Below are 27,242 nucleotides of genomic sequence, written 5' to 3' on the forward strand. Positions count from 1 at the left end.
AATAGGCATGTCAGCCAACATTCCCAGAGTTACCTGAGAAAGGATGGAGGAGGCCAAAGATTTGAGTTTCAGAGTGGTTGGTATCTTTCTCCCTCAGGCTTAAGAACATCCTTTAACATTTCTTGTAATTCCTAGTGAAGAAATTCAGCTTTGGTGTTTGGTGAAAATGGCTGTTTCATTTTCATTTTTGAAGGATGTTTTTGCTGACTTAGGATTCTTAATAAACAGAAGAGCTTTTGTTCTTGTTGGGTTTTGGGGGCGGTTTCAGGGGGCAGCGTTTGTTGTTGTTTTTTCCCAGTATTTTTAAAATGCCAATCCTTGTCCTCCGGCTACATTGTCTCTGATAATGGTAATTATTGGTAATTGTTATCTGTTTCCTAGCCATAATATGTCTTTTTTCCTCCAACTGCTTTTTAGATTCTTCTCTTTCTCACCAGCTTTAAGAAATTTGATAATAACGTGCCTGTTTGTGTTTTCTGTGTGAATCTCCCGTTTGGAGTTCACTTGGCTTTTTGAACTTGTGTGTTTATAATTTCCATCAAGTTGGGAAAATTTTTGAACATTATTTCTTAAAATATTTTTTCTGTCCTCCCTCTCTCATTTCCTGGGACCCCAATTTTCACTTCTGTTACACATTTTCCACAAGGATAACCGGGAATCCACCATTACACGCTGAGTACACTGGGATTAGATTCTGGGTAATGAGCTTTATAATGCCAATTCTCTTGATTTTTGTTGTCTTCTTTTAAAGAGCATTGAATTTCACTTCAGCAGCAGTTTAACTACCTGTGGATTGGCTCAATTCTTTTAAGTCTTATTATTAAGGTTTATTAGGTCAAGACTTGAGTAACTAGTTTGGCCCTACTTCTAAGGCATGGCTTTTCTGGGGTCTCTAGTGCTCCAAAGATTTAATGAGATCTTTCCATTCTGGACTGAATTCAAACCCTTCTCAGGCCCATGCATGGTCCACGGTTGTCCACCTCCTAGCTCCTGGGTACTTGCTCTTTCCCCACTAGCTGTTTATTCTCAGCCTCTTAGAGTTCCATCCTAGATTCAAGGGAACTTTTCTACAGATTGCTGGAGCTTCTCTGTATTTCTTCTTTCTCTCTTGGGAACTCTGCCTGGCAATTTGAGCTCTCTCAGCGTCCCTGGGCTCTTCTGTTTGTCTAGCTCAGCAAGATGATCATGCTCTGTGTAGACTCCTGCTCCCTGTGCTGTGGTCCAGAGCATGGCTTCAGACTGAAAACCAGTCCGAATCATATGACACACTTCTTTCACTTCTCTTGGGAATCCCAATCTGGTGCTGGCTCTCATCCCACATAAAAACCCATTTCTTTCCTATATGTTGTTCAGATATGTGTTGTTTACGGCAGGAAGGCTATTCCAATACTGGTTCCAGTCATGACCGGAAGCAGAAGTGAGTTGCCTATTAATTTTAATTTTCCTCTTATATTTCCCCCAGAAACATATCGTAAAACAGTTTTCTACAGCCTCCTGAATGTATTACTCTTTTTTTTTTTCTTAATCCACCCTCCGCTCCCTACCACCTGCCAAAATATTTGGCCTTGAAAGTCTTAATAAATACCAGAAACTGAAAAGTATTCCCCAACACGTGGCAGGAATTTAAAATAGAAGATATGTGTTCTGTGCTACTCTGTCACTACTCTGCCCTAGGTCATTCCATATGAGTTATTTTGACCCTCCCCTTACAAGTAAGATACAGCTCATTTGTTGGACTGTCATGCTTCCTCATTTCTCCACTTTGTTAGTCTGCAAGTTTTCCTTGGCATGTTATCCCAACTTCAATTAAGGTTACTTCTCTCTTTATTTTGCATGAATGAGTCTAGGTTATAACTTATCCGAACACTAGTTTCTATTTTAGTGTCACTCATATTTCTGCTATTTCATTTTCCTGCCCCTCATATACGGAATGGTTTCTTATCTTTTCGCTTGTTGAGAATCCAAACTACTTGATCCCATCTTCTAGGTAGTCGAGTCTAAGCATTTATAGAAACGAGGGGCATATTATTTTGTCATAGCTTTTCTTTAATGGCCCCTTTCGAGGGTATTGTATTTATGTGGATATACATTTAGTTTTTTCCCAGATATATGTGTAGACAGATGATCCTGCTTGTTACTTTTCCTTCTGCTTTGTACAGGTGCATCACAAAATATTGGCTAGTACAGGACATTGAGTCTTATAAGGTTGGAAACCATGGATTTACTTATTTAATACAAATCAATAACCGCCTTCCATGTTCAAGACACTGTCCTATGTGAAATATAAAGTTGAAGTGGATGTCCTTGAAGAGTTACAATTTAATGAAAGAGATGCCCTGGAGCTTCACAAACATAGGGCTCATTTATATTTTGTTTGTATGATATCTTTTGTTCCCAGAACCTTATGGACACAGAGAGGGTAATCAGTACATGCACCTTGATTTAGTGCAGGTGGGTTTGCAAATTGCTTAATAAAGGGCAATAAATAAAGAATACTCTATAGTGGCATGAGTTTAAAAGAGGGAAATATCAGACGTACAGTGACCACAACAGGCCTCTTGCTGAAAGGCCATGATGCATAAACTGGATTGACATACAGGCAGATGACGAGGGCTTTCTAACGGAGACGAGCAAAGGAGCACAAATGGAGGGTACCTGGGGTGTTGGAAGAATGATTCTGGACTAAGGTCCAGGTTTGTCTGGACCTTAGTAATTAAGTTCAAGTAGAAGCATGGGGAGAGATGGGCTTGAAAGTCAGGACCTGCCAGATTACAGATTACAGAAGGGACTGCACCAGGCAGGAACCAGGGCTCCCTTGTGACACAACAGAAATAACACGTTGGGAGATTAGCTTCAGTGTGTAGGGAAGTCATGGTGACAAGCGACAGCACTTAACCTGGAGGACTTCCCCCAATCAAGTGCCCACCAATTATGTGAACCACAGAAAATCCTTCTGTTTGAAACCAGTAAAGTTCAGGATGACATTATTATTTTTCATATCCTGTGCCTGCAATGAGGAGATAAAGAGAAATTAAATGATGTTTATGTCATGTTCAGGTTTAGGGGAAAAGGTAGACTCAGTGTTTGAAATGAAAGAATAACAGAATGGCACACGAAGGGCTCTGCCCAGGAACTTGAGCATTTTTCTGCCTCTCATCTCCACTACAAAAAACATTAATATCATCCTGGGCATTCCGCTATGCAAAGTCACAGTAGGTTAAGCTTCAGGAAGGCTGTCCTCAAAGAACTTGCTCTATCAGAGAGGACACATTCCGATAGCTTGGCTTTTGTTACTAATAAAAAACATCTGAAAATACACGATTGGCCCATGAAGAATGTACTTTGCTATTTGTTTCATTTTTGATCTTTCCTGGATGCTTTATAATTTCTACTCATAAATGGAGACTCTAGGGTGTTTCATCTGTTTTGGCTAATTAATTCCATATACTTTGAGGTACCTGCGAGAGACAGTCTTTAGACTATCAAGGCATCCTGTGTCCACCTCCCCAAGAGCCGTGGAGTCATCGGACCTCGAAGACGATGGCTAATACCATCTTATTTATTCCACAGCCCAGGCAGTGAGATGACGTTCCCCTCCGCAGACTCCAGCCAGGATGACACACCGAGGCTGGAGTGTGGATGAGAATTTGCACTGGTCAGAAGAGATGGAGAGCCTGTAATCTTGTGGTAAAACATTCGATTCTCAGCGTACACCACAGAAGACCATTATGGGCCTCAGAAATCCCCTGGTTACTTCTCCTCCCACACCCTATGAAAATAATTGCTAGTTCATGCCCAAAGATTCAAACAGCCACGGCATGAAACAACTTCAGTGTCCCTCTTAGCACACTTATTTGTTTAAGCCTTCCTTCCAGACTTCCAGAATGTCCCATCAGTCAGAATTCCAGGCAGTGCTTAAAATGTGCAAAGTTGCTAAGCTTTCATCTCTGACTATTTTGACTCGGTCCCAGTCTCTTCCTCTAAGTGGGGTGTGATTTTTATTTTCATTCTTTCTCATATAAATCATACCTTTCTTCCATGTGGTATCTCATGGTTCAGCTATGGTAACCAGGAATAGGGCCTCCTCCAAACTGAGGAGAGAGAGAGAGAGAGAGAAAGTGAAAGAGAGAGAGAGAACCTGTCAATCTATTAAGGGTTTTCTTTGAAATCTTAATTGGGCCAAATAATCTGAAATGGGACAAATAAAATCCTTAAACATTGAGTGGGCAAGAGAAAAGAGCAACATTTTGTGAATGGAGGGGGTGATTCAAATTAACTTTGGCAATTGACATATTAATTCTAATAAACCTAACTCTGATGAACATTTGGTTTAGAACTAATTGAATTGCAGGTGACTGTGATCATTACAGAAGTAATAATAAGATGATAAGCAAACACAGGAATAATATCTCCCACGCTTTGTGTGATATCCTGACCTATCTCTTTTGAGAGAAGTAGTAAGGAGAAGTGAGTTCATTTATTGGTGTCAAACTGAAGCAGGACACTATGGCATCCCCAAGTTTGAACTATTGGAAAATTGTCAAGTAGAGCCTCAATAAAGCATAACAGATGCCACGAATTAAGTCCTTTACCATGACTTCATCTATAAAATTATAAATAATAAAATATCTCAACTTTATTGTGCACTTACCATGTGCCAACCAAGTGCTTTTCATGCATTTCAAACGTTTCATTCTTATAGCCTTTTTATGACATAATCCCACCCAATTTACAGACCCAGAAACTGAGGCCAGGAAAGGTGACATCATTTGCCTAAGTGAACAAGCGGGCAGTGGGACTGGGACCTAATGCTAAATCCTTATTCTGGAACACTTTGCCATTTTAGCTACTTTTTATAATTATTGGTTATATTACAGTTTGGTTTTTAATCATATATCTAACAGTATTTTAGAGGAGTCTTGCTGGGTGTTTTCATCATCTGTTTAACAAGTAGGGCTACATTTGTTTGGAGTAGCATTAAATGCACTTATATGGTTGAAACAAATTGAGGGAGGTTCACTGTCTGATATAACATGAAGTTTGAGGTAACTGTCTGCTGAAGTAGGCTCAGTAGCTTGGCAATGTCATCAAGGATGCAGGCTCCTTCTGTCCATTCACCGTCCTTAATGCAGAGGAGCACCATCGTGGAAGGGTGCTAGCCACCATCAGGTCTACATTCCAGTCAGGAAGGAAGGGAAAGGCTGCATCAAAAACATCTATCCCTTTTGTTTAAAAACAAACAAACAAACAAACAAACAAACAAACAACTGAATGCTTTCTCAGCAGTCCCAGTAGTCTTCTCTTACATCCTACTGCCCAGATCTCTCCCACCAGGCTGCAAAAGAGGCTGCAATATTTTTGGCAAATTCTATAAGTAGAAATAGGCGAAAAAGGGGTTGAGGGTGGGCAGGAAGTTGGCCAACCAACAATGGTATCTGCCAAAAGTAAATATTCAGTAAGAAAGTGTCTGAGTCACTTCAAGCTGCTGTAAGGAAAGTACAGTAGACTTGGTCAGCTTGAGCCGCTATAACAAAAATACAATAGGCATAAGCAACAGAATTTTATTTTTTGTGGTTTCAAACACTGAAAAGTCCAAGATCAAGATGCCAGCAGAGTCAGCTCCTGGTGACAGTCCTCTCCCTCGTGTACAGATGGAGGCCTTCTTGCTGTGTCCTCACATAATGGAGAAAGACTTTGTCTCTTCCTCTTCTTCTATTAGGGCATTAATTCCATCATGAAGGTCCCACCCTCATGCCTTATCTAACCCTAATGCCCTCCCCCAAAACCCCACCTCCAAATATCATCACATTGGGGATTAAAATTTCAATGTATGAATTTTGAAAGAGGAACACAAATATTCAGTCCATAGCAGAAGGGACTATTTGAACAATATTTTTACAGCTTTTATTTACTTGTAATATAATTCTCATAAAGAATATTTTTTAAGAGACAGAGTCTTGTGGAAGGCAAAGACACAATTTTCATTTTGGTAACAGTCCTGAGAAACGCCTGTGTGCAGGCACACGTCCGGGAGCATACAGAGAGTGAAGTGTGTCTATCTAGCCTGCACACAGTTCCCTTGACAAATATGAAGAGGGAATGGAAAAGTGATTCAGATTCATAGGCAAATAACTGTAACATGCTATGAAAGAGAGGCAAGTAAAATGCAAACTTCAGAGGAAGAAGAAATTATTTTTTTCACTGGGGAGGGGCGGGGGAGAATTTTGTTACATAAAGGAGTTATTTGACTATTTTGTAGAAAGTAGAAAGGGAATCCTCAAATAAATGTCTCTCTAATGGTAAAACTTCAAATACTATGGCAACTATGTGTCAGAGTGTGTAAAAGCACCCCAAACTGCTGGATGAGTAAGAATGTCCTGACAATGTTTAAGGAGCATGGCATTGCCAGCATACAGATTGGTGCATAGGAATCCCCACATATCATCATGAATGTGAATGTTCTTGATAACCTCTTGTGTTTAGATATCACCATTGGGCACCTCTGGGATTTTCCTCTTCCTTAATCATTTCATCAGTTTGCGATTCTGGGGTGTTTAGGGACAGAGAATTGTTTGGTGTGTGAGAGAAACACATAATATTTTAATTGTGCTTGGAGACAGAGAGACTCAATGAGGGAGGTTAATTAAGAAACATAAATAAACTAGGAGTTCTGTTTTGCCTCACATCATATCATTATGGTTCAGAATGAACTGTTGAGCTTTATTACAAGTTAAAGAAGCAGTCAGAGTTACTGATTTAGGAACAAGACTAGGGCTATATGTAACATATAAAGTGAATAATGGAGGTAACTACTATATTATTATAATTATTATTTTTTATTATACATTTACTTTGATTATCATAAAAAAGCCCTATTGATGGGGCATACACCGTGGGCTCTGGCCATAATCCATGAATACACTGTAACATTTTTCATTTAATCTTCACATCAAACATATGATATGGATATTCTCAGTACCTCCATGTTATAAATGATGAAAATAAGGCTCAGAAAATTCAAGTGACATACTCTTCTCTGGGTACATAGCAGGTGCCAACAGCCATTAAGTGGCACACCTTGTTTCGAATCATGACTTACAAGCCATGTTTTTAACCATTATGTAAACTTTGATATTTCTGTAACCCAAATTAAAGACAAAAGAACTCTAAATTTCAGGAAATTTCGGCAGATTACAGGTCTAGGGAGAATTATCTTGGAAACAAGCAATTAACTATAAACTTGCTTATATGGAATATTAAAATGCACATTGAAACTGTCCTTTGGATACATTTATTAATACACTAACAATACTACATGTGAATGTTTATGTTCACAGCAACATAATTAATGGTGCTAAATTTCCATCTATGTGCAAGGGTTGGCAGACTTTTTCTGCAAAGGATATACAGTAACTATTTTCAGCTTTGGAGGTCATAGAGTCTGTTGACTCTGTTGCAATTATTCAGCTCTGCCTTTGTAGTGCAAAAGCAACAATAGACAATGCATAAGTAAATGACTGTGACTGTTTCCAATAAAACTTTATTTATAAAAACAGGCAGGGGTGGACCTGGATCACGGTCTATAGTTTGCCCACCTCTATGTTAGAGAACTAAAATCATTCCATTTCACTGAGGACATCTAAGAGTATTGCAACTGCAAGCAAGAAAAAAATAGATGTATTTGAATTTGAAGCAATACCTGAATCTCCTGTTTACAAAGGGAGGAGGTCAACATGGTTTTCTTTTTTTACTTTCAGTTGTATTAAACAATTAAGAGGAAATGGACTTCTGCTAAATGAGAAAATAATTTGGTAATTCATAAGGAAGACTGTCTTAGCAGTCAGAGTAACTAAACATTGCAAAGTACTTCAGAAGCAATATTAGTACACAAAATAATTTTTTTAGGTAAGCTCCATGACACACTTGTGGCATGAACTTAAGACCCCAAGATCAAGAGTCGCATGCTCTACCCATTGAGCCAGTCAAGCACCCTCACAAAATAATGTTTAGAAGAATCAGAGGAAAACTCAGTATCTGTCAATCTATACCTATCTAATAATGCAGGTCCTGTTGGATTAATTCAAAAAATTTCTTAAAAGTGAAACAAAAAGGGATGCCTAGGTGGCTCAGCAGTTGAGCATCTGCCTTTGGCCCAAGGTGTGATCCCAGGATCCAGGATTGAGTCCCACATCGGGCTCCTTGCAGGGAACCTGCTTCTCCCTCAGGCTGTGTCTCTGCCTCTCTCTCTCTCTCTCTCTCTCTCTCTCTCTTTCTGTCTCCCATGAATAAATAAATAAAATCTTTTTTTAAAAAAAGTGGAACAAAAAAAGCAGATATTGCAGAATTATATATATTTAGTTTATGAGACATTATTATGTGATTATTTATTAAAATTATTTATTTAATGGTGTGGAATACATTCCCATCACTGAAAGTACCTAAGTTACTTCTTTTTTTTTTTTAATTGGAGTTCAATTTGCCAACATACAGAATAACACCCAGTACTCATCCCATCAAGTGCCCCCCTCAGTGCCTGTCACCCAGTCACCCCCACCCTTCGCCCACCTCCTTTTCCACCACCCCTTGTTCGTTTCCCAGAGTTAGGAGTCTCTCATATTCTGTCTCCCTTTCTGATATTTCCCACTCATTTTTTCTCCTTTCCCCTTTATTCCCTTTCACTATTTTTTATATTCCCCAAATGAATGAGACCATATAATGTTTATCCTTCTCCAATTGACTTACTTCACTCAGCATAATACCCTCCAGTTCCATCCACGTCGAAGCAAATGGTGGTTATTTGTCATTTCTAACAGCTGAGTAATATTCCACTGTATACATAGACCACATCTTCTTTATCCATTCATCTTTTGATGAAAACCGAGGCTCCCTCCACAGTTTGGCTATTGTGGACATTGCTGCTAGAAACATCGGGGTGCAGGTGTCCCGGCATTTCACTGCATCTGTATCTTTGAGGTAAATCTCCAGCAGTGCAATTGCTGGGTCATAGGACAGATCTATTTTTACCTAAGTTACTTCTTAATTAAAAATCTACATGGCAGCCATCTCTAGAGATGGCAAAGAAGAAAACTGATTGATCTTAATGGATTTAGACTTAATTATCTGAAATCATAGAATGAATTCATATGACCTCTTGAAATTAGTTATAGCTCTTTTAGCTCTATTACTTTACAGTTTTATGAAGGAGACATATGTAAATATATGTTATATATGCCTGTACATGACTAATTATTGTCTATCCTCTATATAATATATAGTGTGTATATTATATATGCACTATATATACTACATATGTGTCACATGCATAGTATATGTAATGTATGCAACACTTATGCCATGAATATATATATTGCATTCCACATATACTGACTATGTAGAGAATAATAAGTAATGTAGAGATTACCAAAATCCCCACATCGTGTATCTCACGAGATCTTCACATCAACAGGCAATACCAAAAGAAAGGCCAAAGTAACTTGAGCAAAGATAATAGTGAATAGCTTTGTAGTGGAGAGACCAATTCAACACAGTTGTTGGATGGCAGGAAGCTTCAGTCCTCTCCTTCTCCAACAGATGGCATACAAGGAGAAAAATAGGACTCACATCAAGTTCTGTGCCAAATCATTTATCTTTTGTAAAATGTGGGAAAGCCGTTGAATTGGTAAACAAGTCTTTTGTAAGCATGCATAAAACATATTCAATATTTGGTGGCAAGGGATTTCCATTAAGCTTTCACGAGAGTTAATAAATCAACAGAAACCACTTACCGAAACATTTTCATGGGTCCTGTGGAATTCTAAGCAAATATCAGGTTTAAGAATGAAAAGTCAGTTATATTTTCAACATAATCTAACGTTCAAAGAAGTGTAAAAGATGCTTAAGTGTTAATATTTTATGTTTCCCTGCTCTCAGCAGTAATTGCAGCCCATTAAAAAGAACGCTAAGCCATAGCTGTTAGCACTGGCACAGACCCAAGGAAACATTGAACCTTCACAGAAGGGGGTTAATTGCTACACGAAGAGGTAATTTATTAAGGAACACTGAAGCCCTGTATACTCCCCCAATATGAGGCTGAACAGCACAATCTTACGTGAATATTACATTTGATAATCAAGGCCTTCTCTATGGTACACTTCAGAACGAGCTAAGCTAAACAAAAAGGGGAGGTGGAGGGAAAAAAGGGAAAGAAAAAACTCGGGCACCATTTTTCTCTATGGCTCCCATAAACTTGCACTTGGTGCCCTCCAGTCTGTCGCTCCCCCCACCAGGAAAGTTGGCTGCTCCATAAAATTCTTGGTGGCTGATGAGAAAGGCTCATATAACTATCAGGTTGACGGGCGGCTTCTACTGTTCCTTATTTGCCCAGATCTGGTTGCTTCAGTATTCTTCTGAGTGTTCAACTTCATTTCCAGCATTTGTCACAAGTGATGTTTTCAGAACCTTATCACACTGAACTAGGCCTTCATTTCCATCAAGTTTAGACCAGTATCATGTGGCTTATAAAACATGGAGTGCAGAGCAAAGAGTGGCCCCCGCGTTCCTTGCCTGACATCTCCCTTTTGGCAGAATTTCCTCCTCGGTCCTGTGGGTGCCTCAGGAGCTTAGGTTTCTCGTCGGTGGCAAAGGTTCACGAAGTAAAAGTCTGCAAGCAGGCTGGAGGACAAGGTGGCTCAGAGGAACCATATGACCCAGAGAGCTGATGGTTTTCTTGGCTCTACTGACAACAAACTCCCATCTCTAAGGGTTAGAGAAAGAGAACTCATTTTACCTCTGTGTCTCCCTTTTTACCATCTCTAAGGGCAAGTTAATATTGAAGAAAGATTCCCTTGAAAAATAGGGTGAAGGAGAAACAAGGGTTTCTCCAAAATGCATCACTAATGCGTTCCAGTGTTTTCCACTTTGCAACTTGGTCCTTTAGCCATGTAGGGTCAATGGAGTATGCTATGGATTACTCGTTTTGCTCCTGGCACTGGGTTGAGAGAGGTGATGCAGAATCCAAATGTCATACAGCACATGGCCCAGCCCTTAGAGTGTTCAGTAGAGAGGAAAGAGTAAAACAAGAATTTATGTGAAACAAAGAACAATTTTATAGAACCACCACAGGAAAAAACAGCAGAGCAAGAGCAATACCGGCAGATTTTAATGGGCCATTATCCATCTCCTTTGTTGACCTTCTCCCCTCCTTTACTTGTTCTTTGCTCCTCCTCTGCCACCTTTTCTACGATCCAACTGTCTCTTCTTGTCCCTGATCTGCCTCTGCTCAAAGCCTTTATCTGGACCTTTCACCACCCACTTGACACCATCCAACCTTGAAGGGCTCCATGATCAAAACGATGTCTTCTACTGGGAACTCTTCTCCCTAAAGCCCTTCTGTTTCTTCAGTGTCAATCAGCTGAGTGATTGGGGAAAAAAATACCCACTGAACTAGTTCACACAAAATTGCGAAGTGACTCAAGCATCCTCCACCTTCATTGCCCTCTTCTCCTTCAAATATTCCATGGACACTCCAGATCTGAAATATTCTATACTATTCTCAGATCATACCATGACCATGCCTCAGATGATCGGGATACTAAGTGTAAAGCAGGGGAGAAATCAAGAGAGGTTTCTTTCTCAGCTATAGGGACCCATTCATCTCACAAGCCCCAAGTTCCATTACTGTTCTTGATCCTTTTCTATTTAGAATTTAATGTGCAAGCTGTTGTACTTGACAGGTGACCTTATGGAAAAGGAGAAAGAGAACCACTCTTTATAGAGCAAAGGGAACAGCATGCCCTAAGTCAAATGAGCATAATGCTTGTTCTGCTTTCTAGCACTTGGGGGTGGAGGCAGCTGTTCCCTGGCAGCCTCCAAAAGACTAAAAGCAGATGTGGTTCCTGTCGAGGAGAAACGAGAAACGTGGATCCCCAAAGACACAGACCCACGTGACTCCCGAGGATCCTCAAGGTACTTTCTGGTCTCCCCTCTTTTCTCTCGCTATTTGGAACTCTGAATTCTCATCTCAGCTATACGTAATCAATACTAAGCATAGTAATTTACATTTATCAAAAACAGTAATATTTTTTATTTTTTTTCAGCCAGTTTTTTTTTTTTTCATTCTCTCTACCTCGCGGGTACTTCCTAAATCAGATCAGTATATTACACACTTAAAGCAATCTTTTTCCTGCATTATTTTTTATTTGTTCATCTTAGGCAGACCTGAAAGTCATTAAAGATCACCGTTAAGCTCACAAAATGAAATCAAACACAAAATGAAATCAAGCACACACACATGAATGTACACACACACTTCAAGGGTTAAAGTCTCGTTTGTTTGTTTTGTTTTGTTTTTAGAGAAACCCTGTGTTGGATCTTATTTTCTGCAAGCATTCCATTGAGGAGAGCCTTATCTTGAAGTTTATCTTGGAATTTATCTAAAAGGAATTTTTTTGGTCATCAAGGTCAACACCCCTTTTCTTTCTTTCTCCTTGTTTTCAATTTTCTTTCTAAGGAATTGGAAGAAAATGCAGGCAGATGAGTAGTTACGTAATCCCAGAGCTGTGCATGTCACCTGGACCAGAGCCAGGCACATGTAAAGGTCTTCACTTGCCAAAAACACACCAGGGACCTCTTAAGCAATCAAGAATTGCTACATGTGTGCAAGAGCTAACATCTTGAACACAATAGAAATCTGTAATTCAATTATCTTCTGTTTCTCATACATTTACCCTTTGAGCATCCTGACATGTTGGAGCATGGAAGTCCAAACTGGAAACTGCTAAATGCTCCCCCTGCGCGTGAACGGGCCGCGAGGTCACTCCCTCCTGTTCACAAATGAGCATAATGAGGAGAAATGGAGACTTGGCTCCCCACTCAATAAGCCCTGGGGAAATGAGAAGGAAGAGAAAAGGGAAACAGGATAGAAGGAAAAAGCAGCTTAACAAAGGATAGACTAAAATCAGAAAGAGTTAGAATAATGAAAGCGAAGCAAGAGAAACTCAACCAAGGGTTAACTTCTATTGCTCAAAGAGTTCTCTCGGAGGCACTGATAGCAGTCTTGGGTACTAGTCCTCAAAAAAGGAGAATTTCTTTGCATGAGATAAGGACTTGTTTTTGTTGTTGGCATATGTTCTACCTAAAGGGAGATCACCTGCCCCCAGTCTTTCTCACAGACAAGCATTCTACTTCTGAAAATGGGATCATAAAACACACAACATAGACTCCTAACTCTGGGAAATGAACTAGGGGTGGTAGAAAGGGAGGTGGGCAGGGGGTGGGGGTGACTGGGTGACAGGCACTGAGAAGGGGCACTTGATGGGATGAGCACTGGGTGTTACTCTATATGTTGGCAAATTGAACACCAATAAAAAATAAACTTATAAAAAAACACACACAACACATTATTCACTACCTGCATATGATATGAGAATCAGAAAGTATCCCCCAGCAGTTTCACTCACAGTTATTATAATGGGCCAGGTCATTTTCCATAAAAATGAGTAACTCCCAGCAGGAAAAAAAATGAATAGAATGTGCTGATCTTGAACACAGAGTATTTATATATTTTATCACCCATAGACCTTATAGAGCTAGGTTTTTCTCCTGGGATGCACTGTTAATATTTCAACCTCTGTATATGCCAAATGGAAACAAAGATTGTTTCAAAAGGTAAATACAGTGCTGTCATTCTTCCTGGCACAATACGGATGCAATATATTTAACTAGAGTTACTAAGAAAACTATGGGTTTTTAACAAGATGTGGCAATATTATGCAAATGATTAATTCCAATTAAATCCTTTTAAGCAAGATGTGTGATTCAGGGTTCTTTTGATTGCAAGTGACAGAAATCTAACTCAAATTAATTTACAGGAAATTTATTGGTTGATACTGAAACATCTCAAGTTACCAAAGGAAGGGTTAAATAACCAGTTTATCGCAAGAACAAAGATGCTGTTGGCCCTCAAAAATATGTGGAATCAGAGCTTCAAGACAGCCAGGACTTTATTTTTGTGTCCCCCATCTTTGCTTTTCTCTGTGTGTTAGCTTTTTCCTCATTTAGTTCAAATTTCTTTCACAGTGCAGGAAACATGGCCCCTGGCTAGTCCTGGCTTCAAACCCCACAGCTTTAAGCAACAGAAATGGTTATACCCTCTTCCTTATTTCTAGTAAAAAATTCCAGGTGTAGGGGATCCTGGGTGGCTCAGTCGGTTAAGCCTCTGACTCTTGATTTCAGATCAGGCCATGATCTCAGGGTAAGAGGATTGAGCTCCACATTGGGCACCATGCTCAGCCTGGTGTCTGCTTGTCCCTTTCCCTCCCCCCACCCGCACCTCTCCCCCCCTTGCTTGTGCTTACTCTTTCTCTCAAATAAATAAATAAAAATTTTTGTAATTGCCTTTTAGAAAGAGAAGAAAGAAAGAAAGAAAGAAAGAAAGAAAGAAAGAAAGAAAGAAAGAAAGAAAGAAAGAAAGAAAGAAAGAAAGAAGAGAATTCCAGGTGAAGAATTATGATTGGCTTTGCCATATCAGGTGCTCATCCTCTAGCCAAAGAGTCACCCGTGCATCAGACTATCAGAACAAGCTCTCCTTGTGCTCAGCATGCATCCATCAAGTGGTTAATATCTAGCAAAGTGGGAGTAAGTGTTCTCTTCCTCTCAGTTCAGCAGCAAGAGAGCAGCATCATGATAAAGGATTCAGGATACATAAGATCCATGTGGGAGTCCCAGCTGGGTGACAGCTGAGACCTTCAAAGAAAAAATCACCACCTCTTTGAATTTGAGTTTCTTCCTTGGTAAAATAGGGGGGAATGGAGCCCTTTCTCAAAAGAAATGCTAACAGATGCACTGACACAGACAAAGCTTATGTTCATTATGTCAAGTGAAAGAAAGTACAAGCAAATGAGGGCATGGTATATCATTTCATCATTTCGCTTTGTGCAATGCTAGAAAAAGCAAAACTGTCCAATAGTGATAGAAACACAATCAGGAGCTGCCGAATTGCATGATGGAAGGTGCTGAATGAAAAAAGTATGAGGGTAAAAGGGCACAAACTTTCAGCTTCAAGATGAATAAAATCTGAGTATCTAATGTAAAAAATGGTGATGACAGCTGATAGCACTGTATTGTATAAGTTAAATTCACCAAAAGAGTAGAAATTAAATATTCTCACCAAAAGAAAAAAATATATGAGGTGATAGAAATGTTAATTAGATGGGGAGAACCCTTTCACAATGTATATGAATACAAATCACCACACTTTAAAGATCTTACAGTTGCATCTGTCAATTATACATTAATAAAGCTGAAATTTTTAAAAATTTTTTAAAAAATAAAAAGAAATAAAATTAAATAAATGGTTTTTTAAAGAATTTTTAAAAATAAATAAATCTGAAATTAAAAAATACAAAAGAAAAAAATTACAAAAGGCAGGAGGGATCTTTCTGGGAAAATATAAATGCTCTATAACTTAATTTGGGTGGAAGCTACATTGATGGATATGGGAGGAGTCTTTGACTCACAGATGTAAAATATGAGCATTTTATTTTAGATAAATTACATCTTGATAAAACTGAATTTATTTTTTAAAAAATCTCTTTCCCACTGGGAAAAAAAATCTCTTTCCCAGAAGGTTGAGATGAATATCAAATGAAATGAGGCACCTCAAAGCCTTTGCAAACATAAGTGATATGCACATAATGTAATACTGTCTTTTACTCTGTTTAATGGTGTCTGTGGCTAGTTTTCGTAGTTGAATCAAGGTGCTACGACACCCAAACATCTGGTCAGAGTCTACGATCATAAATTACTTCTGTCACTTTGGCCATGTCTTCTCCAGGCTCTTCCTACTCCAGGAGTCCAGGTATCTAAACCTCAGGTGGTAAGATTTCTAAAGTTATCTCCCACCCTGGTGTCACTTGCAGCCTTTTGATCTTTGCGGAGACAAACTAAAACAGGGACAAAGCTTACACACCACTGGAAGCACCACTAAAATCTCCCTTAGTAGGGATGTAGGTGATTGTGAGCTTGAAAAGGCTCAACTTACTATGTGTTTCAGTTGTTTCTTGCTGCTCATTGAAATTTAGGATTTAATGCACTGTGTCTTATTATTCCTCATGATTAGGTATGTTGACTGGACTCGGTTGGGCCATCCTTCTCTGCATAGTATCAGTTGGGGTCACCTATGTGACTGCATCCAACTAGGAGCTCCACTAAGGTTGGAATACCCCAGAGGGCTGCACTCACATATTTGGCACCTCAAATGTGGGTAGATGGAACAGCCAGGGGATGACTGGACTTCTCTCTTGCCACATGGTTTCTCATCATTCTGAAATCTAACCTGAATTCCTTTCAGTGACATCTAGAGGCCAAAAGGATGAAAACAGAAGTTGTAAGTCCTCCCACGGTCTGGCCTCGGTAGTCTTAGAAAATCACTTCCACTTCATTCTGAAGTCAAAGGGCCATCCCTATTTCAAGAGATGGAGAATAAGACTCCACCTCTTGATGGGGAGAGTGCCAGTCATGGGAAAGGGTGGGAAGAACTGTTGGTGGACATCTTTACCGACAATCCACTGCACTCTGCCACTCATTTCTTCCACTCATTATAAATAATTAAGTTCAAGGTCAATTAGCTCTAAAGATGTAGACCACAAAATGAGGGACTTAATTGTTCATGTAGTCATTGATTCAAATAACAAGGATCAAAATCTGTGTGCCAGGCAGTTGGTATGCTAACCACACCAAACTAAAACTCCCTTGACACAGGAGGGCAAGAAACCACCCAGTACTCAAAGCTGCAGGCTTGGCAAGAAAACCATACCTTTATCAAGAGTTCCCATTTATCTGGATTTTAGGAATAATAAAATACTTTGAAGATCAACTGGCCTTTCCTCTGGATGTAGGAGGAACTTCCTGGTATTTCCTTGCTAGATCATAATCTTTTCCCTTTTGAAAGACTTAGGAACCAAGAAAATAAATATAGATAAATAACCGTTTGTATAAATTAGAGCAGGACCTGTTGAAAGATGGATAGAATTCATTCTTAGTCCATTAATTATTCCATTATGGTCATCTATTCATTCCATATAAATTAGTAGCTATTTGCTACGTCATAAGCATTTCTAGTTCTTTGTATAGGGCCACACCTCTTTCATCTACTTTGTCTTTTAAACTTAGTAAAGTTTCAGGCCCAGTTTCCTCCTGGCACATGTTGAAAGTCATTATTTAAATAGGAATGAAGAAAGTTGAGACTAGGAGTAAGCAGGAAGCCTACCAGGAGGGGTCCTAAGACAGGGTATTAAGACCCCTTCCCTTCAAGTATGTGGTGCCCTCCTCACATGCATTCTCTTGAGCCTCCAGTGGCCAGCTCTGCCGGGTGTCAGTCCATCAGCTTGGTTCCTTTGAGCTAAAGGTACCTCCTCTTTCTCCCCTTCTCTCTCCTGATGAAATCTTGCTGATTCTATAACACAACTCCTCTAGGATTAATTAACTGAACCACAAAAGGACATTAAAGATTGACAACAGCTTTCTGCGGTACCTCTCCAAGACACATTCCCATTTGGATTTTCAAAGCACAACGAAATGATACCAAAAGCATGAAGCTCAAATGGAATCAGGCAGAGGCAAGAGGGAGATGCATTGGGACGAAGGCTCATCCCAGTATTCCTCAAGCCATAGGATATATGCAGCTTCTGTGTGCATATCAAATAAATTTGACTATTTAAAAAACTCCACTCATTTTCTCCTGGAAACTTTTTTTTTCTTTTTTTTAAATGCTTGGTGACTGCATGTCAAGAGACATCAGAAAAGAGCACTTGATTCCTTGTAGAAGCAAGCTACTGAAACTGCCCCATTTGTTTTAGTCTCTACTACAGAACTTTGGGTTCTGGGAATTGATCAAGACCAAGACTTTGAGGGGGAAATGAGGTCAAGGTCACTGCAACACCACATGGCTGAGGTTCAGCTAACTTGGTGTGTGAGTTTCCTTTAACGATGTGGAGCAGACTAATAAACAGAACATGCTATATTTTGGAAAATGAATGAAGCCCAGTACTGGGAGACTCTTGGATGGAATGTGTTAACCCTCTCCTGAGCCAGAAATGGGACCTCTGAGGTTTCTCATGGAAATTATAATATTTGTGGATTCGAAAATAGAAAAGTGGCCAAATCTTCGAAACTGAATGAGAATGACTCATTTTGGTAAGGTACCTCGCAGGCTGTGCAAACAACTCCTCAGTCATTGTCAGGACTGGGAATGTCCTCAAGTGGGCTTTGAAGAAGGCTCCTTGGTTTCAAATCCTGGTGACCACAGGGAAATTAACCTCTCTGAATCTTTGCTCCTCCCGCATTAAATGCAGATGATAATAGGAGTGTGTATCTCAGATGTTGGGAGGAGAAAGAGAAGGCTTTGGAGTACTTTGAACAGTGTATGTCACATAGTAAGTGCTCAGTAAATGTTCTTTATTAGTATTTAAGTATTGTCAATTCTGTATCATGCTTATTTTACAGAAGAATAGCTGGACAGATAACCCCAGTAATGAGGACTACACAGGTGTATGCCTGCCACTGCAATGCATTTTACGCTTGCATTTCATTCTTGCAGCAGCAGATTTGCTTTCCTAATTATGTTCCCCAAGCATAGCCAGCCGTCAGTGAGGGAAGGCCCAACAATATGCTGCATGATGAGAAGAAAGTGAGACAGGCTCTCAGGCCCCTTCTAAACTTAGGATTCTGTGGTTTGTGGAATACAAATTTCAAGTGAGTAATCCACAACATGCCTACATCTCCAATGGCTAATGAGGCATTGGCTTATTTTCAAAAAGCCTTTCCTTGGGGTTTCCAATGCTGAGTAGCAACACTTTTCCTCCTCAACCAACTAGCTGTCCTTCTCTCCCAAGGAGCGGATATGCATTCCAGGAGTGAGCAGCTGAGTTTCATCACCAGGTGACCCAATTATTCCTTTATCTCAGTCGAAGTCCTCTGTAGGTTCTGGATGGCTGCTTAGCCAGAAGTGTTTGTACTTTTCTGGCAGGATATAAAGTAGACAAACACAACAATACATAAAATATAAACTGGCAAGTTGAAGCAACAGAAGCACCACAGGGGGCCCCAGGCAGAAGTGTTAAAAAAACAGAACTTAACCCTTGAGAGGACTCTGCAAATGCTTATAATACAGGCATCATTTTTTTATTCAGTTTGAAAATGATCTAGATATTTCCAGCAGGGACTCACAAGTTAGGACTCAGCATCACTGATATAGTTCCTGTGAGCAATTTTCTCTGGCGGTAACAAACCCCATCTGACCTCCTAGATTTGGAGAGAGGAGTCTCTGTCAATGAGAAATTTGAGAGAAAGAAGAATTGACTGTTGTGAGTTAATAACAAGATTCAAAAATGCAATTTAACCAACACAACTTTGATGCATTCGTTCAATGAGAAAAGCATATTTTATTGAGAAGAGCCTGCTCAGCACTCTTCTATGTGTCAGGAATGCAGTGAAAAGCCTCCGGCCTTCCTGCAGTTTCTAATCTGGTGAAAATCACAAATAATAAGTAATCAAATAAATATATAGTGATTTTCTGGAAGTGCAATGAATAACGAGTGGAGGTAACGGGGTAGGAGTATTAGGGTAAGTGGTCAGGGAAGACAGAGTGGTCTGGATCTCTTATTTCTGGAGCACCGTAACCAAGTCAAGCGAAGGCCTTCTATATGCTACTACTGATAAAGCCAGACTCCAGTCTGCCCCATCAGCTTTGCAATGATTTCCAACCTGTGATCAAAAGTAGGAAAAAAAGAAACAGCTAATATGGCAGCTCTCCTGGAATATGGCACTGAAGGACTTCATGAAGTTTCTTTCAGCTCTGTAATAAACTCTCCTTATCCAGAAGCCGAGATTCACTTGTCCCCAAGTAGCTTGAGACCCAGTCAGAGGGAAACAGTGACAACGCTGTAAAGGCTTTGCTATTCCTCGATTTGCAGAGTCAGTATAAATAGACCATGTTTTAAAAGGTGAGCCAAAAGAACCCAAAAAGGTGGAAAAATAGAGAAGCTAAAAATAAATGAGTAAAAGAGAAAAGTTCCTGTAATTTTAGGTTTAAAATACGAGGTTGAGTAATCAAGGAAAGTATTTTTACTGCCTTGTCAATATTTTTCCTGGAAGCTCGGGTAAATAGACCTTCTTCAGATCTGTAGTGTGCGTGCCTAATGGTCTTAGGTGTCTCTGACCACAGAATAACTTTATCCCTAAGAAACAGAGCAAACAGGAACTCTGTGGTTTTAGCATTCCCCACAAATAAGTAAATATATGGATGTATATTTTAAAAGGTTCAGTACCATAGGACAGATCATTTGGGTCTGCTTGAGAAGTATTTCCCCTCTGGTGGGATATTTCTTATGAAGCTTTCCATGCATTAAAAGGAAGCCCTGCTTGCCCAGGGTGATCTCGGTCATATTTTCTGCATCGTTTGTACTCTTTCAATTTACTGCCGAATGCCCAGCAGCTGTGCGGGAAAGCATATGAGAAGTTATCCGTTTTCTAAGTTGAGTCCTCATTTATTTACCCTGCTGGTGAAAAACCCACTGGCTTTCATCTCTGCTGAATCCGTGGCCAGGAGAAGCAGGGGGTCACAAATGTTGAACAGAGTTTAAAAGGGGGAAAAATTATCATGAGAGCCTTCAAGCACACCTAACTCCTCAGTTCAAGCTGTCCCTCGGTTTTATGAGGTATTTGCCCAAAGCTCTTGCTGTTCAGGCAAGGGGAACAGCACGTGGTTTTGTTGGCAGTAGGGACTCTGCCTCAAACTGCAGCATGCTTCCATGGGCTGATTCATTAGGTCCCGCTGATCCTATGCTTTAACACAAATCCATCACTTGAATAACTGGCACCCCTCAACCCCTGGATCCTTGATTATTTGATGTTGGGTGGAAAATAGGTGCTGGGAACTGTCAGGGAAAGCAAAGAGCATATCAGATGCCCATACATCACCTTGAAGGCCATGGACACCGTATGTGCTTTCCAGTGAGACATGACTAATAGCTCTTCAGTCTGGACTTGGCCAACGTGCAGCTAGCATGGTGAACAAAGAGAAAGACTCACTATCTCTTCCAAGAAGGTCCAATAGGAACCAATAACCCCATTTATCTGATGGTTCCTGGATGAAAAGACTTGAAAGATCTCTTGAAGATTAAAAATTCATAATTTTACCCCAGAAGGAAAAAATAACGTTGCTCTTCTAGATTGCTTGAAGAGCAATTTCCAATTCCATCAACATGCCAAAACTTCCAGTAAATTCAGTCCAAAAGACTAGTCAGGGCAGTCATTTTCAAGCAAATAAAAGCAAATGCTTCTTCAAATAGCAAGTACCAAATTATCCCCAATATATTGTGTGGGTTGAAAATATCAAGTGCTCTAAAAAAAGCATCTGATGTATCTATTATTAATCAACCTAATGTGGTTTTTAATGGAAAAGCTAGCATATCCTAAAAAAGTCCACAGCCAGACTAACATCAAAAAGGACAACTACTACATGTTATACAAAAGGCTCCAAAAGCCAAAATGCAAAGATAAATGTGAGCTTCTTGATGTCCTTGAATTTGATGTAATGTAGGCAAATATGAATGAATGAATGAATGAATGAATGAATAGCTGAGCATTTTTCTGTCATGTTGATGTAGTCCCATCTTTATTCTCTACAGGAAATATTTGAGATGACTGTACTATATACCAGTTTGTCCTCACTATTTGACATATCCGTGACATCTCTTCCTCCAGAAAGGCAGCAAACAATAAGCAGACAGGCAAGAACTTTTTTCCCACAGTGTCTTGAGTCTGATCCTGTTTATCTTTCTACAACAATGGAAACAGATGTATTTTTGTGCTTGCAGCTTCCCAGATGCTCCATTCTAAAATGCTGTCTGCTGTTCAAAGACATTGCTAGTTTTTAAAGCAGTGAGGACTTCACTAAGTTAATTACTTGAGTCAAGACTTAGAATTTCTGGGTGCATAGTGCACCCTCTGCAGGAGATGTTTCATAACGAAGGGTTCACTTGGGGTCCTGTTGTGATGTCCTGTGATCACAGACTCTCAGCAAAGTAGACCTCTAGGAAGAACTTAAACTTCCTTCAAGACCAATGACAATAATAAAGCAGCCCAGGTGCCCAGAATCAGTGATAGGTAAATTGCTTAAATCTCACCATCACCTTACGTCAGAATTGATCTCAAGACCCTGTATAATACTCCATAATAAGCTGAGGTCAAGTATCCCTGGTTATGGGAAAAAACAGAGTTATAATCTGGGCAGGAAGTAGGCACAACCTGCCAGAGTCACACTCCAGCTATTAGAAAATCTTGTTTTGAAAAGAGCATCTTTCCTTTTCCCTAAATTACATCATTCCCTCACTAACCACGTTTGTTTCTTCCACAAACTGTAGCTTTAACCAAAAGGCATACATTTTTGTCTTTATAACCCTCTATACCAAGATGCTGAGCACATAACTTGTAGAAGGACTCCTGATCTGAAGCTGTAAAAAACTCAGCACTTACAACAGTAAAATATATTTTTTTTTCAATTGCACACAGAACACTTAGCAAGATTGACTATATCCTGGGCCATAAAACAGAAATGAATAAGTTTAAAATAATAGAAATAATACAGAGTATATTCTCTGATCATAAAGGAATTAAACTGTCATCAATAGCAGAAAGATATTTGAAAAACTCCCAAAATATTTGGAAATTAAATAACATACTTTTAAGTAACCCATGATTCAAGTAGGAGATTTGGAAGAAATCTTAAAATGTTTTAAGCTGAAAAAAATTAAACTACAATATAACAATATTTGTTGGATGTAGATAAAGCAATAATTACAATTTGCCTTGGGAGTGAAAGAAGACATATTCCTGATCCCACAGATCAGGAATTACAAAGGAGTAATAAAACAATTCTACAAATAATTCCATGCCCCAAAATTCAACAATTTAGATATAAGGGTCTCAGTCCTAGAAAGAGACAAACTACCAAAACTTATTTAAAAAGAAGTAAATAACCAGAATAGTTCTATGTCTATTACAGAAATTGAATTTGTAGTTAAACACTTTTGCACAAAGAAAACTCAAGCTTGAAGGATCTCACTGGTTAATTCTATCAAACATTTAAGTAAGAAATAATACAAATTCTATACAATCTGTACTGGAAAATAGAAGGGAAATAAATACTTCCTAACCAATTTAATGAGGCCATCATTACCTTAATGCCAAAACCAAACAAGGACATTACAAGGAAAGAAAACAGGTTAATATCCCTCATGAATATAGACACAAAAATTTTCAACAAAGCATTAGCAAATACTAGCCAGAAATATATAAAAAGTTAGTATGTCATAGCCAAATGGTGTTTATCCCAGAAATACAAGACTGGTTCAACATTTAAAACTCAATGTATTCCCATACATCGAGTGGCTCAATGAGTGCTTGAGTGGCTCAGCAGTTAAGAGTATGACTTTGGCCCAGGGCATGATCCCGGGGTCCAGGATGGAGTTTCACATCTGGCTCCCTGCATGGAGCCTACTTCTCCCTCTGCCTATGTCTCTGCCTCTCTCTTTGTGTCTCTCATGAATAAATAAATAAAATCTTAAAAAAAAAAACAATCAATGTAATTCATTATATTCAAAAAAATCACATAATCATTTCAATAGATGCAGAAAAAGTATTTGATAAAATTCAAAGCATGAGTGATTTAAAAATCTTCAAATAGGAATTTGAAGTTTGAAAAAGGTATCACTTATAGTACAACCCCAAAGAGAAAAATTTTAGCTATAAATCTATTTTAAAATGTGTAAGTTCTATCTGCTTAAAAATAAAAGCACTATTCAAAGAAATCAAAGAAGATATAAAGAAATTAAGAAAGATAATGTGCTCATAAATTGAAGGAGTCAATATCGCTAAGACATTACTTCTCAAATCAATCTACAGATTCAACACAATATTAGTCAAAATCTCAGCAGGCTTTTGTTGTAGACGTTGTCAAGCTGATTCTAGAATATATACAGAAACGCACCAAAACTAGAACAGCAAAAACACTTTAGAAAAGGAACAAAGTCAAAGAACTCACATAATCCCATTTCAAGACTTACTAAGCCTACTACAGGCCAATATTCCTCATAAACATAGACACAAAAATACTCAAAACTCAAGTCCAGCAATATATAAAAAAGTTAATACATCATAACAAAGTAGTGTTTATCCCAGAAATGCACGAGGCACATCCAATAATTAAACAGTGTGATATTAGTGAAAAAATTCACATATGTTTAGGATCTCAGAAGGTTGAAATCAAGGTGTTAGCTCTACTGGGTTCTCATCTGGAGACTCTGAGGAAGAATCTCCAATGAAGTTCACATAATTGTCAGCAGAATGCAATTCGTCACAAGTTGTAGACCTGGGGTTTTCTTTTCTTGCTGTCCTCTACAGGCCAGCTGCAATCCTTGTCATACATACCCCTCCATCTTCAAGCTAGCAGTAGGATATTAAATCCTCCCCAGCCTAGAATCTTTTGTACTTCTTCTTTTGCTACCAGCTGTAGAAAACATTCTACCCTTAAATGGTTTGGAAAAATCCATTTCATCTGCATACCGTAAGGCTAAAGACAAAAATAGCCACACAGAAATACTGTACACTAGTTAGTTAATTAGAGATTAGGCTCACCCAGTTAATTAGAGATTAGGCCCACCCAGATAATTGCCCTATTGGTAAATCTGAATGACAACTGATTAGTAACCTTAATGACATCTGCATAATGCCTATGTCATGTGAAGTAAAATAATCAGGGTGCATTATTTCCTATTAGCCACAGTACCAAGGATTAGGGCAGGATATTTTGAGGGGGTATGTTAGAATTCTGACTACCAGTATGCAAAAGAATGAACTTCAAGCTCTATTTTAACCTTTTACAAAAAATAAGTGAAAATGGATTATAGACCTAAATGTAAAACATAAAATTATAAAATTTCCAGAAGAAAATATAATAGAAAACAAGGTCTTTCTGACCTTGGGTTAGGTAATGAGTTTTCATATGTGACACCGAAAACAAAATTCATTTTTTAAAAACAATAATTTGGCCTCTTTCAAACTTGAAAACTTTTATGCTGTGGAGATATGTTTGTGAGGATACACAAGCCACAGAATGTGAAAAATATTCAAACATTATATTTCTGACAAAGGATTTGTTTCCAGACTACATAAGGAACTTGCAGAACTCAGCAACAAGAAAACAACCCAATTAAAAGTGGAAGAAAGATAAATGGACACCTTACCAAAGAAGATATATAGATGGCAAATAGGCATTAATAATTATGGAAATGAAAGTGAAAATCAATCAGAGAAAGACAATTATCATATGATCTCACTTATATGTGGAATTTAAGAAACAAAACAGAGGATCATAGAAGAGAGGAAAAAATAAAACAAGATGAAATCAGAGAGGGAGACAAAACATAAGAGACTCTTAATCATAGGAAACAAAATGAGGGTCACTGGAGGGGATGTGGGGGAGGCACGGGGTAACAGGGTGATGAGCATTAAGGAGGACACATGATATAATGAGCACTAGGTGTTATATAAGAATATATATGAAGACTCTACATCTGCAATCAATAATACATTACATGTTAATTAAATTTAAATAAAATTTAAAGAAAAAGAAAATCACAACTAGATATAACAATACATTTGTCACAATTGTTATTAGAACAAAAAACAAAACCTGACAATACCAAATACTGACAAGGAAATGGAGTGATTAGAAGTCTTACACGTTGCTGGTGAGAATATAAAATGGTACCATCACTGTAGAAAACAGTTTGGCAATTTTTTATAAAGTTATACATACACTTCCCATATAATCTGGAAATGTAACCCAAATTTAAAAAAATACTGATATAAAAATGTACATGCAACTGTCTACAGTAGCTTTATTCATAATCACCCTAAATTGCAAACAATCCTGACGTCCTTTAACTATGAATATGTTACATTGCCTGGAAAAGGAACTTGCAGTCGTGATTAAAGTTAAGGACCTTGAGATGGGGAGATAATCCTAGATCATCAAGGGTCCTTCCTTCAGGGACTGAGGACCCAGTGCAATCACAAAGGTCCTCATAAGAGGGAGGCAGGAGGATCAGAGTTAGATCAGAGAGAGAGGAAAGGCAATGAAGGTGAAAACAGGAGTGAAAGGAGGTCAGGTGATGTGATATGGAGACCTGAGCCAAGGCATGAGGTCAAACAGACTCCAGAAGCTAGAATATAGGAGAAAAAGAATTCTTTGCTAGAATCCCCAGAGGGAACACAGGCCTGCCAACACCTTGATTGCAACCCAGCAAAACCGATTTCTGACTTCTGCCCTACAGAATTAAAAGGTAATAAATTCGAGATGTATAAGCCACGGAGCTTGTGGTGATTTGTTGCAGTAGTGCAAGGAGACTAACACACCACTCCTACGTCTCCATCTCCGTTGCTTCTACCTTAACTGAGGGGCAGTTGTGAACACAGATTCTGGAGCTAGACTACCTGTATTTGAATCCTAGCTCTGCCACCGCTATGGGCAAGTCATTCAAGCCCCTGTGCCTCAGTTATCTCACCTGTACGCTGGACTCGTGATAAGCATTCGGAGAGTTGTGACAGTGCTCAGCATCTTGAAAACATCTTTCAAGTATGTCCTATTATTGTTTCTGTAATCTGAAATCCCAGTATTCATAATCTGAACCGATCCAATACTCTTAGCTGGCTGCCCTATTTTTCTTCTTGCCCTTATTATAATCTTATTCACAGAGCAGTAAAATTGAGATGTTTGCAAAATAAAATCATGAAATCCCTCTGATCATAATCTTCCAAGGGCTTCCCATTGCACTTAGAATTAAATCCAAACTTTTACCCATAGCCTACGAGGCCTGATATGACGTCCAAGACTTATACTCAACCTCATCTCTCTCCACTCCCTTTGTTGCTTGCTCGCTTTACCCCCACCTCCCTTCATTTTGAGCCTCAAATACACCAAATGTGTTTCTGCCTCAGTGCCCTCAAGTGGGTCATTCCTCTGCCTGGAATGCATGTTCCCCGGTTTTCACTTGACTGACTCGTTCCTGAAACTCAGTCAAGGTCTCCTCCTCAGAAGGACCTTCCCTCATCACTCAAACTAAATTAGCTCTCTCTAATCATGTTTACTTATTTATTTCATGTCTCCCATTAAAGGACCTACC

The 27,242-nt window shown here is 39.0% G+C and overlaps 1 long non-coding RNA gene across 1 annotated transcript; it reads right to left on the minus strand.

Annotated features, from left to right (window-relative positions):
• Positions 1 to 18,443: 18,443 nt before the first annotated feature.
• On the minus strand, positions 18,444 to 26,983 carry LOC112642895 (uncharacterized). The gene is made up of 3 exons (XR_003125489.3): positions 26,625 to 26,983; positions 19,225 to 19,321; positions 18,444 to 19,017 (listed from the first exon to the last, which is right to left on the minus strand). It is a non-coding gene; the product is annotated as an uncharacterized LOC112642895 (long non-coding RNA).
• Between the last annotated feature and the right edge of the window lie 259 nt (positions 26,984 to 27,242).

The sequence above is a fragment of the Canis lupus genome, chromosome 38 (genome assembly GCF_003254725.2).
Source record: "Canis lupus dingo isolate Sandy chromosome 38, ASM325472v2, whole genome shotgun sequence".
NCBI classification, from domain to species: Eukaryota; Metazoa; Chordata; class Mammalia; order Carnivora; family Canidae; genus Canis; species Canis lupus.